The sequence below is a fragment of the Vulpes vulpes genome, chromosome 3 (genome assembly GCF_048418805.1).
Source record: "Vulpes vulpes isolate BD-2025 chromosome 3, VulVul3, whole genome shotgun sequence".
Lineage (NCBI taxonomy): Eukaryota > Metazoa > Chordata > Mammalia > Carnivora > Canidae > Vulpes > Vulpes vulpes.
In genome coordinates, this window is record NC_132782.1 from 79,241,435 (window position 1) to 79,254,169 (window position 12,735).

The window sequence follows — 12,735 nt, forward strand, 5'->3', positions numbered from 1 at the left end:
CAGCGATGTTTCATGCTCTGCAGTCTTGATGACCCCTTAGGGTAGCAGCTCCTGCAGATTCGTGTTACTTTCCAGATCCTGCGCTGATCTTATGTTGTGATCCTGGCTCAAAAGTCAGTGAGGGGGACTATTTCGTTGGCCCACCAACAGCATCATTTCATGACATCACAGGGGCTCAAAAGGAAGGGAGGTCCCCTGGGGTAATGCTGCTCTGCAGCAATGCTAATGCTTGCATGCATATTTTGAGCAAAAACTAAAAAGAGTGGCTGTAGGTCAAGCAGCCTTGGGATATGGAAAGTGCCTTTTCCAGGAACCTGAAACTCATGCTTAGAACACAGTGTTGTCGGGTGGAATTTGCTTGATTAGGAAATTTAACTACTTCCACAACTTGGCTCCCATGACCTGGAAGAATCAGGTGTAGATACAATCTGGAAAAAAAAAAAAAAGAAAGAAAGAAAGAAAAAAACCTAAGTGAGTATTTCTTCTCACATGACTTGTCCAGTGCTAAATATGGTAGGGATTAACAAGCCAATGATCATGCAATCTGTGGCCTCAGGAAACTTTGCAATTAATGGAGAATAAGAGGTAAGGTCAGACAAATACCTGCATCATTTCATTCTAAGGCAGAGCATCACAAATGTAAAGAAGTGGTGAGAGCAGTAGAGCAGAGAGAGTGTGATCACTTCAGCTGGGAATATTGGCTGCCATTTTTGATTAAGATTTTGGCATTTAAATTTGGTCTTGAAAGAAAGGTAGGACTCTGTGCGTTAGAGATAAGGGAATGGATTCACAGAGGAAGCAGGACCCATAGAGGCAGGCAAATGGGTAGAAAAAGCGCATATTCTATGTACTAGTTGGAACTATTTTGGTTGCGAGTGACTGAAAAATCAACTTGCCATAGCTCAGGTAAAAATGGAAACTAACAGTAAGGCTCACAAAGTTGTGGGGCCAGTAGGGGAATAGGTATCATAACGACAAAAGTGACAGATAGCTTGAGAATCACCAGGACTCACTGTGACCACCTCTGTCTCTGAATCTCTTAGCTTGTCATTTACAATCTTCTAGACTATCTGCCTCCTCTTGGAGGGAAACAATGATGCCGGTCCCCTGTTAGTACAATCCCCAGATCCTGGGTCAAGATCTAAAGAACGGTGCAAGAATTCAGCTCAGGCTGAGTGTCCACTCCTATACTGATACTGTCCATAGAGAAGCCAATGGGGGATCTTATAAAAGCATAGAATTTGTAAGAATAAGAATATCACTTCTAAAGCCACATTCTGGACTTGAGATAAGAAGAGGAGAGGTAGGGATAAAATATGAAGCATATTTCCCAGAATAAAGTTAAAAAAATGTGTGGCCCAATAAAATAACAGATGCTTCAAACACAAAATACAAGTATAGAAGACATGGTTGGGAATGTTGGCCAGAGGCAGATCACAGAGCACGTTGGATGCTGGGCGATGAGGTAGGATCTTTGTACTTGTGACAGTATTTAGCACTGGTGAGTTTTGAGTAGCTGATTTTATCATATTGTACTCCCTGGCTTTTCATTAGCTCTCCTTTCAATCAAGCCACTATGGATTAGAGTAAAGGCAACTTATCAGATAAAAAAAAATGTTGAGATTTTATCACAAAGACTAGGCAAATAAACTGGCGAGGCTAGGGATAATAATATAATGCATCCACTATGAAAGCATTTTACCTATGAGATAATGGCTAGTGTTCATTGTGAGTGCCCATGTGCGGAAGCCCACAGGACGCTGAGATGGTGACATTGCACAGCATCTGTTTCCCTTAACTATGCCCTGCTGGTTTCCTGAGCACACAGGGCGGGCCCATCAGATCCATCTTGGTGAACCAGTGCTTCCATGCCTGTATGTGAACTCCAAGTTCACAGCCAAGTTCTAGTTCTGGTTTAATGAAATACGCCCACCGTGGAAAGCGGGAAAGATGTTGACTCCACGGGGACTTTAATGGAGAATGAATGCAAGCTCTTCTCCTTCCCGAAGACATCAGGCTCCCCTTGTGGGGTTTCCTGACCTGTTGCCACCCGAACCACCTCAACTAAACAGAAAGCATTATTTAGGTGATCTATCAGGGATTAAGGGTTCCTAAGCTTTGCCCTGACCTTCCATTAATTTTTTTTGAGCCAGATGTAGTTATGACAGCACAAAAGGTCTCTGCTTCTTCAATTGAAGAGTAGCTTCCTTTCTTGTGTAAGATGGAGTTTCTAGCATATGTGTGAACAGTAACAAGGCCAGTGCTGAAATGCTGACTTCTCAAGAAATGATGACAGGTGGACTGAGTCGGGACTTTGATAGCAACAAATGAACTTGAAACAGCATCAGTTTATCCTTGCCAAAGGCTGGATTCTGATGTCTTGGCCGGAGGGTGAATAGTCTCAGTTCCAGGCACAGGGGAAGCTGTCTCATTCTTGAGCAGGGATTAGGTCTGTAATTGCTGAGAAATGAGCCCCCCTCAAAATCTTAGAGGGCTTGCTGCCTATGTGTTCATCCATGGAACAAGAGATGCATGGAATGTCTATGCCTGGGGTCAATACTGAAGAGCTGCTGACTGGGCTAGATCAGATTTTGTGTGCACATATCTGAAAAGTTTCATGTGTGCATTCGGCATGCGAGGCATGGGTGGCCGCTGAGGGTCACTAGGGAGGAGGTGCAGCCAGAATTGAACACTAGTCTGGACTCAGATGTCACAGAGACTGAGCCAATGTCAGAAATTTGCCTTGGAAGTTGAGGCATGGTGTTTAAAGGTGATGGTGGGCTCAGCTGTGGTTGAGCAGACCCCTGTAGCAGGAGCATCTATACCAGCTATGACATGACGTGCGTGAAAAATCAGGTAGTGTGGGTCCAATTTAGGTGGATTCTCTTCATTCACAGCAAGATCCAACAAGCTTCTAGGAATGGGCCAGCTTTGAGCCCTGAAAAGACTCCAAGAGTCAGGGAGGGATGGAGATCTCATTACAGTGGGCTGGCATTCCAGAAAGGTCTCGCAGCCCCTTAAAAGACTAGGGCATGAAGCCGGGTAGCTGGGAATAAGAGCGGGATTCAAGCTTTGGCCTGCAGATGCTAGCTAGGCTAGGTGTGTAGGACAAATTACGACTTCCAGACTACAGAGGACCCCATCCTAGGTCTAGTACAGGTTCTTTTGTCCCAGATGTCACTGGACACTGAGGCTGAGGCTGCTGAGTGGCATTCTGGCTCAATCAGACCCAGACCTCTGCTGACTTCGCCTGCGGCATTCCTCCATATACCAAGCAGAGGGAAATGTCTGTGAGCTGACCCTGTCATGGAGACATTTTCTAATTAGATCCAGAAGGCTAGTAACGGCCAAAGAAAATCCTCCTGCCTCTGACCTACTAGAGTTTAAGAGTTTCCTTTGAAAGGCTCCTAATCTGTCACAGGTGCTACAAAAGGATTCTTGATGACCTAAAATGTCACTTCCAAGTCCAAACTTATTATTTCTTTATTGCATTCTACATAGCTGAGGCCTATGGTACAAAATTAAAGGAGCTTGTTGTTTTATTTTAAATGTAATACATGTTCATCATGGAGCATATAGAAAAAATGTTAATAAAAATAAGCATCATTTCATGAAGATGACTGTCATCCCTGTATGATAAATAGCTAAAATTGGTGATGAAGTAAGACCTTAAAAATCTCACTGTCATTTTCTCTCTGGCGTTTCAGCGCTCTTTTTGGCCTTCCACTTGCGGGTACGTAGAGGTGAGCTTTCCACTAACAAATGTGAGACAGGCAAGCAAGTGCAGGGAAGATACAAAATGGGAGAAGTCAAAAAAAAAAAAAAAACAACTTCTTTTTGATTTTTACATGCATTTTCATACTTCCATTTGAGAGGAGACTTGTCTGGTGTATTTGAAAATTCACTTCAAAGGAAATAATAAAATCTTGGTGCAAGAGAAATTGAGATGCTTTCCAATTTCCCAACTTCAATAAAATGCTCCCCAGCACATCTCTGAAAGTCACTCTGGACAGGAAATTGACAGCCAGGGTTCATTTCCAAGGTGATGAGGGAGGGGGCAGTGAGGGCAGCACTGAGCTAGGGCCACTATAGCACAGGGACAAGGTGACACTGGCCTCACTAGCAGTTGATGCCAAGATTTCAAGACTCCATGTGCAAAGAACATGGCTGCTTTTGGTCTAGGTGCAGTTTTGAAAGATCTGGGTAGGGAGTATGTGGCTTCTGAAGCTTCAGGCCACATGAGTCTTATCATCAGAGGGCTGTCAAAATGCTAGACCCAAGAGAACAAGTCCAATGGAGATCACGGGCATTTATTGTGTCTGGGCACTTAAATGGGTCCAGATTATCCATGTGAGTCAGTGTTAAGAAGAATAAGGCCAGCCAGTAACAACACCTCCCTGCTTCTTCCTCTGGCATGTATCCCCATTGTGCTCCCATGAGCCCATCATCCAGGACATTGCCTACTCGCTCTCCCCAGATCTTGAGCCCTTTGCTTATTCTTGGGCTTCTGCTACCCACCTCAGGCTTACTTTGCTCTCACGACAGTCTGGATTTCACAGTTGTCAGGATGTTTATCTGCCCAGTATGACTCTTTCCAGGCATAAACTTTGACTCCATATCTCTATTTGCCCTGATCCTTTAGGATCCTTCCAAGAAAGTGAATTCCAATAAAGATCATAACGGTTTAATACTATGTTGGTTGGATAGAAAATTTTGGTTGGAATTAGGTCAGAAGGACAAGACCACAGGCAACTAGACTGGATTCAGGGTGAGGGGTTTGTCCATTGGGGAAATGAACAGTAAATCCAATCCAGAGGGAAAGACAAGCCAGACCAATGCTCCACACATAGACCAGGGTCAGTTGGTTGCAGATTGGGGCTCACCAAGGTATTATAATCCTCATTTTCAAGATGGAGGCTGGGAGGCTGGTCCAAGATCCCCAGAGCTGGAATTTGCAGACCTGGAATGTGGTCTCAGGGACTATGATCATCCTCATTACCCATAAGAGAGACCGCAGGTCCATAATTTGGGAAAAGTTTCCCAGAAGGATGCAGGAGAAAGGTAGGATGGGTGCTGAAAAGCCAGAAACAAACAGGTGTCCGCTGCAGTGCAGTGTCTATAGCCACTCTTCCCCCCGACCCCCAGCCATGCACTTCTCAAAACACCTTCCCTTAAAGTAATTTGATATTCCAGATACAACTGAAAACATTCCCACCCCTTTACCAAAAAGCAGCAAATTAAACTCTTATCAATCATGCCTCCAGGTCCATGTCTAGAATCTCTGATTCATATTTACCTCACTTCTGCTTATATGTGAGCCCATCTGGATATTTTCCAGTCTATGAAGTAGATGGTTAATTTAACCACCACCTACCCAACCTACATGTGAAGTGAGGCAAACAAAAGAGGAAAAAGAAGGGAAATTATTTAAAATATAAACTTGAACATTTGACATCCTAGACCTCCTCTTTTTTTCTCATTCTGTATAAATCTGTCTGCAAGTCTCATTGGCTTTACTTTAAAAAGTGCATAGGGAATCCAACCACTCTGTATCCCTTCCTTGTTATAAAATCCTCTTGAAAACACCACTGGTTCTTGCTAGGGTTGCTGCCATAACCTCCCAACCAGCGTGCCTGTCCCTTCTCTCGCCCTGCTACAGTCTATTCTCAACACAGCAGCCAGAATGAACCTGACAGCATCCTGTCCTAACCCCCAGTGGCTTTCAGTACTCTCTGCTAGAAACCGGACTCTTCATCATCATGCCAGTAGAGTATCCATTATCTGGCCTCTATGCTTCCCTGACCCTGTGGCCTCATCCCTTGTGTTCACTCTACTCCAGCCACTCTGGCCCCTTCACTCTACCAACACGGCTGGTTTGTCCCCACCACAGCATGTGTGCACCTGTCATCCCTTCTACTTGGAAGACTCCACACACCTTGCTCATTTGCAAGCCTTTCACGTCCTTATTCACATGTCACCTTTTCAGGGAGACTGGTCCCAACCATAAGACTTACACCCTCCTCCAACACACAGTTCTCTCCTCTGCCTTTTTTTGGACCCATATTTCCTATTACCTTCGAGCACAATATATATTGTTTATTTATGGGGCTTATTATCTACATAAACTCTATGAAGAAAGGGAATTTTGTCTGTTTCATTCATTACTTTGCCCCTTGGCCCAGAGAGTGCTTACCATGTAGGAGGAGCTCAATAAATGTTTATTGAATGAATGAATCGATGAATGAACTGTTCATGGGGCCATGGCTGCTGTCCCATCAATCTATAATGCTTCCCTCTTCCAATATCCATTCCACTTTCCCCCACCTTGTTCCAGCACTGCAGACAATGGTGGGATGGGGGTGCTCTTGGGCAAGTTACAAAGACCCAACTCTGCATCCTGAGGGCTCTGAGCCCTTGGTGTACCTGCCCACGTAGAGTGACTGGCATCTCCTATGGACCTTTGTCACAGGTCAGAATGGTGTGACTACCCTAGGGATGCCCTGAGTATTTTCCTATTCAGCACTGTGTAACAGGGGCCCAGTTTCCCTTTACTACTCAGCCAATCATCCCAGCCAGCAAGGGAACCACTTTTGTCCCAGTGAAATGTAGCAGGGAATATCTGGGTGGCACTTCCTGCTTCCAATTCCACTCTCTTTCCTAGGAGAGACAGAATCATGGATACAGGAAGAAAACCACTTACAAATGGATCATCGGGTATGTTCATGAACAATGCCCTTCCCACCTTCCCCTCTGTGTTTCTGGACTCACGTGCTCCAGCCATAGGAGAAACTGGACCATATTCTGGGCTTTGATGCACACCCCTCAGAAAGATAGCCCCCAACTTTGAAGATATTGTCTTCAGCTTGCCCTGTGATTGAGCCATCAGCAAGCCAGTCCACCAAGCTGGGAAGTCAGATGCTCCTGGCTGATAGGATTCATGATAAGAGTGGATTGCATAGGCATCAGCTCATTGCCTTTCTTCTCTGCCTGGGGAGTACGTTCTTTGGCCAGAAGCAATGTTGTGTGAGACGGTGAATAACGTATTCAGTAACTTGACAGATGACGGTGCTGGCGGAGGCCTGACAGGCCAGGAGGGAGAAGCAAAAAAACCCAGAATGGAGGTCTGTTCCAACAGGACAAATTACAGAGGCCCCTGTGACAGGAGTGGCTTAGTGTAATTAACCTGCCACCAGGCAGCTGGATGACCTCCTGGAGGGATTTTATCATAGTGCTACTCCCTGTGTCCACAGTTTGTTACTGATGTCAGCATACTGGTCATTCTAGAGTGACAGCAGGTGACAGGAGGTCCTTGGTGAGAGGAAGTCCATATTGTTGAGCTTTTTCCTACCTTTTATCCTTAGTCCCACAGCTGCCATTTTGGTCACTAGGTTCTCTCATTGGTACTTGGATATTTGCAGAGGAGGGTAATTGGTATTGAAGGAAGATTCCATCTGTCCATCCTCAGTGGGGAAGGGGGTAGTTTTTGGTGAGCATTTACACTGGATACAAATATTCTAATACTCTGGCCCATGTAAAAGTTCCATCTCACATATTTCTTCCTCCAGCTGCCTGGTCATCAGTATCCTGGTCTTGCTCCTTCTGAGTCCCTGTCAATTGTAACTACCCTCGCTTCCGTCCTACATTTCTTTGTGTCCATTGTAGTGTCTGTCTTAACACCAGTCTGATTGATCCACAGAGATTGTGTGATTTTAGATGATTATGGGCATTAATGTAATTAGCTGCTTTACATTATTTCTAATAATTCGGAGGAAGGGGAACTCCAGGAAATGACAGGAATATTGAAGAGTGAGGAACAAGGAAACTCAAGGGTGTAGGTAGCATGGATTTTGACAGTCCCACCAGAACACTGTTACTGGAATAACCAAGCATGTATCACCTTCATCCTCATTGTCACTGATCAAGATTCACACCCTGTTCAGAGGGTCTGATTGATCCTACTCAGGTGCCACATCTCTGCTTCTTGGCTTATCCAGTCTGTATCTCGTGGGAGGGAATCAGTTTCCCAAAAGGAAATCTGGATGCCAGTATCAAAGGCGAAATGGACATTACACAGCCACAAACTCTACAAGTATCTGCTACACTGGACTGCTTGGTCTAAGATCTTCAAGAGGTTCAGAGGTCTTATATGGGGATGGTTGTGGTGGTTGGATGGGAATTAAGTGACCAGGACCCACAGATTTATTTAGAGAGTCCATTCATAATAAATGCTAGATCCCTCTTAACCACCGACCTCTCTCTTTCCCCCATTCATCAAACAGTGCACAGTATAAATGATGCTCTTACTGTTTGACAGGTGATCACCAGTCACATTCATTTCAGAGGTGACCTTTGCCCGAGTGATCTGTGCTCTATCTTTTTATAATGCTCCCTGAACTCACACCTGCACATCAGACCACACAGCCTGGTTGTGGCTGTAGTTGCCCCAGCCTGCTGGCCCTAGCCTCTGACCCTGGGCTTTCCAGACATAGGATCCTATAAAAGACTGCCACAAAGGAAAAAGAAAAAGCAGCTCATAAGCACCTGTGCTCAACCTCCTGACAGGTTTTCATTAGGTCTTTATGAAGCTTGGGCCAGCAGTCCCTGAGGATCTTTTGAATTTCCACAAGATCTGGCTCAGCTAGCTACTTTGCCCTGAGGACCCCCCAGAAAGAGGTAAGCCATTCCTGAGCTCAGGTGTCAGATCCAGAATGAAGGCTTGGGCTGTGGACAAGGAAAGAGAGTGAAAGAACTGCAGGGCTGTTCTAGAGCACTGGATCTGTAAGACATTCTCCCTGCATGATTCTCTGCTAAACCCCTGCCTCCTGTGAGGGGTCCCAGAGAGGGAACCTAGGCTGTGATGGCAGGGAGGGTTGACTCCGGCTCCAGCTCTGACAGCTTGCTAGCTCTGTCACTTGCTTATTTCCCCTCGGAGACTCGGTTTCCTCTTGTGGGGAGCGTGGTAAAGAGCAGTGTCTGCATAAGCATAGTGTGCACATGTGTGCATATGTATCATTCACGCAAGTGGTTAGGCATGCAGCATTGCATTTTATCTACATTATTTTATTTAATAGCCACATCTTGTCCTTGGGCTTAAATACTATCAAATGTATTGTATCGATGAGAAAACTGGATGATAGAAGGAATGAATTAACAGACGGTTTGGCTGGCCTCAGAATCCTGTCTGTCTGACTCCAACACATGTGCACGCACAGCCGTACTGTGCTGCCCCTGCGCCTACGTGATGAATGCCTCATCTGGGGCAGAGTGGCCACTCCATAATCATTGCTGCTCTATTTGAACATATGCTTAGTTTCCATGCAGAGGAGTCTAGCCGGCTCCATGCACGTGGGCCTAGCTGCCATGAGCAATATCTTGCAGTGCTTGTCACCGACAGCATTTTCATATGCTAATAAGAATTAATAATTCATGCTCAGTAATCTGCCTGGTGTTTTTCCCATCCTTCTTTCTTGCTGGGGGCCCAAGCAGACCAGACACGATGCTTTCCTGGAAGGAGGCTGTCTGCAGAGCCATCTCCATGGAGGGCAAGGTGGGTCTGAGTCTCTTCTGCTAAAAGTGGGGGAATGACCAAGGGGGGATTCGAGGCAATGCCAGCCCCTCCTTTAGGAACCCCTTTATGCTCGGTGCTGAGAGCCAGGGGAGCTGCAAGGAGCAGCCTCTGCCTGCACTGGGAATGTTCTGTGCTTCTGACATTGCTATATCTGACTCTTTGCAGAGATTGTTTTAAATGAGGTGCCCTGTGATTTTTCTGGACTTGGTGGAGCCTGAGAAACCCTACCTGGAAAGCAGACCTAGCAGGCGGCAAGGGCTTTTCCTATTTAGGCTAATGTCTGTGTCACCTTTGAGCTTGGACGAATTTTCCAAGCCACTAATTTGTACTTTGCCAGGAGACAAGAGTGATGAGTGGTATTATTTTAGGCTTTCTAAATTGGAGCACTGCTTTTGGGTACTAGATGTTCTCAATTTTGTATTTCCTTCAACTCAGAGAGCTGGCAGTTTTTGTTGTGTTATTTAAAAGGGCAATTGAGTTGTTCAGAGAAGTATTTCTGGCTCCTTTCCTCCATGTGCTAAATGATAACTTTGGGTTCTGCAATTGAATTCAACAAATATTTATCATGTGCTTATCGGATGTCAGGCTCCAGGCTAAGTGCTGCAGAGGGCATGAAGACTGATGATTCACGTGTTCATTCAGGTATTTATCTAGTCATTCTTACAATAACATTTTTGAGCACCTGCTATTGACCAGTTACTGGTAGGTGCTGAGCTGGAGCTTTATGTCAATTAAGACTCTAGTCTTCTCCCAGTAACAGAAAACCAAACAAAAGTGCCTTGAATAAAGAAGGATTTTCTTTCTCTTTTATATCAAGAAGGCTGGTATCAGATAACTATTGGTTTCAGTGAATAGGCTGTATGATGTTTGGGATGACAGTTCTGATATCAACTGAGCCCCTTCCTCATGATCTCAAGGTGGCTGCTGCAGCTCCAGCCATAGCTTCCATTTCAAGGCAGGAAAAAAGAAAGGCTAACTCAGCCGTAATGATATTTTCATTGAGAAAGCCTAAAACTTCTCCACATCACTTTCTCTCAGCCAATGCCCCCTTTGTATCTCATTGGTCAGGACAAAATTACTCACTGGTCCGTCCCTAGGTGCAAGGGAACCTGGGCAGGGGACAGAGCTGTCATGATTGGCTTTGTTGTGTTAAGCTGGCAAGTTTCCTCTTGGGCTTCTGTTAGTAGGGAAGAAAGAGGGATGGTATTGGATACATAGTAGCAAGAGTATCAAGTGAAAGAGTCCGTTTCCTTGCCTTCAGGGAACTTATCATCTAGAGGCAGAGGCAAAGGGAAGGCGGGGCTGGAAGGGTATTACTGGAGGGAGAGACCACAGTTTCAAAGCACTTCACGCACAGAAGTTTGTTTGATTCTCAATAAAAACCTGTGATAGGCTGAACAGAAATGAATAGCCTCATTTTATAGATGTCTCTACCTATGGCGCAGAAAGTCTAAATGATGGTATTCCAGGGACCACATGGATAAGGTACAGTCATCCAGAGAACAAAATCTCGGTCTGCTGACTCTTATGCGGCATCCTCATCCTGTTCTTAAGCATCTAGAATCTGACCTACCTACCACCAACCCACCGTTCCACTCACCCACCCACCCACCTGCCTTCTCACCCCTCACATATACACAAGGTCAGAAGCTACCACTGGCGTCAAGTAGGCATGCAACCAACATGAAAGCAAATGGGGGCTGAATGAATGATTAATGAATCCTAAAAGCCAGATATTTTGAAAAGGTTACAAACTCTACAGCCATACACTAGATGTAATAGCATCTTCTTTATGCCTTCATACTCGCTAGGATGTCCTGCGCAAACCCCAGGTTGCTGGCTCTGCTGCCAGCAGGCATCTTCTGCATAGAGGAAGTGCCAGGCTCCTGACCTTCCATGCTGTTTACCTTTCAGAAATGAAAGGTCTCAAACTGACTTGCCCAGAAAGCCAGCCAGAGGGGCAAACCCGTACCTAAATGACCTTCAACAGCAGATCCACCTTACACTGTGCAGGCAGCACGGGGAAGCCCCTGAGTTTCAGCCTCTTGGGCGCCTCTGACCCACTCTTCCTCCTCCACAACACACTTAAACTACATGAGAGCAAAGACTGCAGGTATGGAAGTCCGAGTTTAGCCCTTTCCCTCTCATGCCTCATGGAAGTTTCACAGTTTACCCTATGAATGCCCTTATTGCCATACAACAGATGAGGAGGGCCTTAAAGCTCAGAAAAGGTGAGCAACTTGCCCAGGGTCACTCAGCTAATATGAGTGGGACAGAGTTGCAATTTCAGTGCAAGCTTGTCGGAGCCCAAACCCTTGCTATTAAGCACTGGACAAACTCGTCTCTGTACAAATCTCTGCTGTGGTCCTTGCTAGAGCTTCAGTGCTGTGAGGCGGACCTTTATGTGATGGGGGAAATATTCTAAGCCTGTGCTGTCCAATGCAGTAACCGCCAGCCACTTGAAATGCAGCTAAAGAAGCTGAGGAACTGGATTTTTAGCTTCATTAAATTATAATTAGTTTAGGGGACCTGGGTGGTGCAGTTTGTTAAGCATCTGCCTTTGGCTCAGGTCATGATCCCAGAGCCCTGGGATGAAGCCCCAGATCGGGCTTCTTGCTCAGTGGGGAGCCTGCTTCTCCATCTCCCTCTGCCTGCCTTCACCTCACTTGTGCTTTCTCTCTCTCTCTCTCTCTCTCTAATAAATAAACAAAAATCTCTAAAAAAATTTTTTTTAAGTTAGTTTCAACAGCCATAAGGAACCAGTGGCTACTATATTGGACAACACAACTCTAGAACATTGGTAACAGCTGGGGAAACTGAGGCCAGATAACATGACTGATTCCCCTAATGTGGTAGACCCTAGGGGCTCCTGGTTCACACACAAAAGAGTAAGTACCAAGGAATGAAAAGTCCATGGGAATGTTCCATCCCAATCTGACCACTCAGAAATCTGAAAATTTTAGTTTTTGGTTTGTTGGTGTTGGTTGGGGAAAGTCCAAAACTGCTCTACGTGTTTTAGGCAGGATGGCATTCAACTCTGCAAACTCATCAGAACCCTGCCCACCCCCAGCCCCGCCAGTAGAAATGTCAATAAATTTGATATTCATACTTTGACTCCAACTTTTGTACCCAGGAGAAAGGCAAGCAAGCCAAGTTCCTGGGGTGGG

The 12,735-nt window shown here is 45.5% G+C and overlaps 1 long non-coding RNA gene across 1 annotated transcript in view; it reads left to right on the top strand.

The window, feature by feature from the left end:
• Nucleotides 1–9,462: 9,462 nt before the first annotated feature.
• The window catches only part of LOC140598126 (uncharacterized), a 51,879-nt gene continuing 48,606 nt past the window's right edge, over nt 9,463–12,735 (top strand). Inside the window, exon 1 of the long non-coding RNA XR_012000254.1 lies at nt 9,463–9,547. This is a non-coding gene — a long non-coding RNA (uncharacterized lncRNA). The remainder of the gene's footprint in view (nt 9,548–12,735) is intronic.